This window comes from Dendroctonus ponderosae, unplaced genomic scaffold, assembly GCF_020466585.1.
Source record: "Dendroctonus ponderosae isolate FM_Combo_2020 unplaced genomic scaffold, Dpon_F_20191213v2 Dpon_F_20191213_3, whole genome shotgun sequence".
NCBI lineage: Eukaryota > Metazoa > Arthropoda > Insecta > Coleoptera > Curculionidae > Dendroctonus > Dendroctonus ponderosae.
In genome coordinates this window covers 4,761,989-4,765,027 of record NW_026018508.1, presented here as the reverse complement: position 1 = coordinate 4,765,027, position 3,039 = coordinate 4,761,989, and positions in this window count along the sequence as shown.

Genomic DNA, 3,039 nt, shown 5'->3' with positions numbered 1-3,039 from the left:
TATCTGATACCAATATATTTATGAACTTTGAAGTTGTGTTAAATTGGGTCACCTTATTTTAAATCGAACGAATGAAGTAAATCCGTAGATTGAGCGACATTCTTCTTCATAACATTCACGTAGTTTCAAGTTTATTTGAATTTATTGAACAAATATATAATTAAGTAGGTATATTAACAATAAATTATAAAACACTTTGATCAGACAATCTTTAAACGATAACTATTAATTAAACACTAAAAAAAGTGCTTTTCTTTCTTAAAACATTAAGAAGTTTAAACAAACTATGAATAAGAACATTTAAGTTGCTTAGAACGATCATCTTCAGGTCAAAAGCTTGAAACGTTTTTCTTAAAGTTCCCATAGTACATATAAATTATGGGGATTAGTACATAGTACAAATCCCCATAGTACATATAACTTTCTTTCCTTATTATTTACCTGGAAAATGGTATTGAAAACTGACTGGAATACAAAATAATGATCATCCAATACAGGCACAAATCAATTTAAAACTTTGTTTTGTAGAAACCGAAAGAAAATTATAAACTTGGGTTCTATTGAGTAATTTTTTTAAATCACGCAGTTACAATGTCTTTTGATGCATTTACTTAATAAAAACAACATTATTACTAGCATTAAACCGAAATTGACCACCATTTTAAATAATATTATTCTTAAAACTCTTTAATTTTTATATGTAGGTAGTTAATATATTTTAGACATAATTCGAGCGGTTGCAGTTTAATTGTACCATCTTTTTACGAGAGATGAATAAGATTCTATAAAATAGGCTTCATTAAAAAACCATAGATTATTCCATAAAGTTGCTAAGTTCCTCAAGGTTTAAAAACTGGGGGCATTCGAAGTGTGAATGTACAGACGCATTCTTCGTATATCCTGGACCGAATATATTACTTGCAAAGAAGTAATCCGCAGAATTAGAAGAAAACTTGAATATCTCGGTACTAAAATGAGACACAATAAGTACCGCCTGATTCAACTGACTATCCAAGAAAAAATATAAGTTCAATCAATATTGGTAATTAACTCAAAAACAGTTGAAAATCATTATAGAACATTTATGTCGAATAGGCCTTGAATTGGGCGAATAGTTCGTATATGCAATAAAAAGTACGGCATTCCATAAAAAAAAGGCATGTTTGGTCTGTCACTTGAATTTGAGACACCCTGTATAAATTGGTACTATCTTAAAATAATCTATACGTTAATATATATAACTTTTGTATTTAACATTTTTCTTTAGATTTCAAAATAGATGCAAAAACGGGTCAAAGTTCAATCAATAACCCTGTACATGAAACTACCTTTTAGATGAGGGGACACTTGACATCCCTTTCTATTTAAGATTTTAGTGTTGAACACCTTCGTACTTTAGGGGTTGTAGATATGGCCCGTTTGATTCGCCACAAATGTGTCCCCCACAAAAATAAAATTTACATATCCGAGGGCTTTTGCGTAAATTTACTAGTTGCTCAAAACTGGGTCTGTTTCGTTTTCACATGTCCATCCTGTATGTATAATATGAAGCCACAGAAAATTGCACAATCATAGAAAATATACTTTACTTGGAATATTATTTAAATTTGTGCATATTAGTGTTCTCAATACCGGGACCTGCCAGAAGCCCTGATTTTAACCCAATGGTTATGTAAAAAACATCGTTTTTGAAAGACCCCATTAACAACAGGGCAGAAAATTTTATTCTTGTGAAATATTTTTTTCCATACGAGAACCATTTATTAAACTGGTCAGAAGAGATAATTTTGAACAGTTGTTATAAAATAATATTTTTCAAAGACTTCACTAAGATTACAAAGTAGTTTAAAGTGGTTCTTATGCAGGTACCTAAATTAATACTGTTCAATGTTTCTTAAGTTTCGTTTTATTGAAAATTTTAGCATAATATTTGCATAGATTCCAATATTTATAGATCCAATTTGATTATGTTAAAAAATCAATATAGGTTCCAATGTAAAATATCTCGAAGAGGGTGAGGAATATCGACTTGAACCAAGTATACATTTTTCGTTTAGGAAATATCGGAAAATGAGATATTGAGAACAAAAAGCGATATTTTAAATAATACTGGGAATTGGTGTGGACTGGATAAAATAAGTGAATCGGTTTTTGTAACTAAGTGTGTAATTTTTAGGTCTTTTTTCAAGCCTTTTTTGGGTTCGATATTTTAAAACCTAAAAAATTGTGATGTTCTAAATGGCTTCAAACTATTGCAGCTTTCGCCCCCTAAAAACTACAAACTAGCTACTAGGCAATTTTTCCACAGCAAAAAAACCTTTAAGAATCAATTCAAAAACGAAATTTTATTACATTCAATTACATAATTTATTTACACTTTGACACCCTGTACCTCGGACACTATTAACTTTAACACGATCGGTCGAGATGCAACTGCTCCGTGCCCTTGTCCGGATACTTGGCCTTTTTTAAATTCTAGAATAAATGTTATACAGGGTTATTCACGCTATACGGCACGGAAGTTAGCGGCTAAACCGTTTGATTTTTAAAAAGTATTATTTTATGAATTGTCCGACGCCTACCGAGCGCATATTTTAAAAATATTTTTGTAATGTACAGGGTGTCCCAAAGGCTCTAAATGTATCAAAGTTGCGTTTTTTTAAATGGAATGTCCTGTATATTATTGCATTTTTGGATTCGCTGATCAAAATAAGTGTCTGTTTTAATAAGGATTATAATACCTAAATCTTAAGGTTTTTTAAATAATACGAATTTAATCAAAGGCTGATCTAATTTTCACGTGTCAAATACTCTAGAAGTATTTAAGTTATGTAAGCGTAATTTATGGTGAAGTGCAACAAGATATAATATTTTATATCCCAATGATAATAAACTTACCATGTTATACAGGGTGTCCACAAATTTAAACTAGTCAAATAAGAAATTTAAGTGGCTCTAACTTGATTAATTTAAATACAACCCCATATTTTTTAACTTACCAGGAAATGAAATTTTTAATTACCTATCGAATGGTATTAG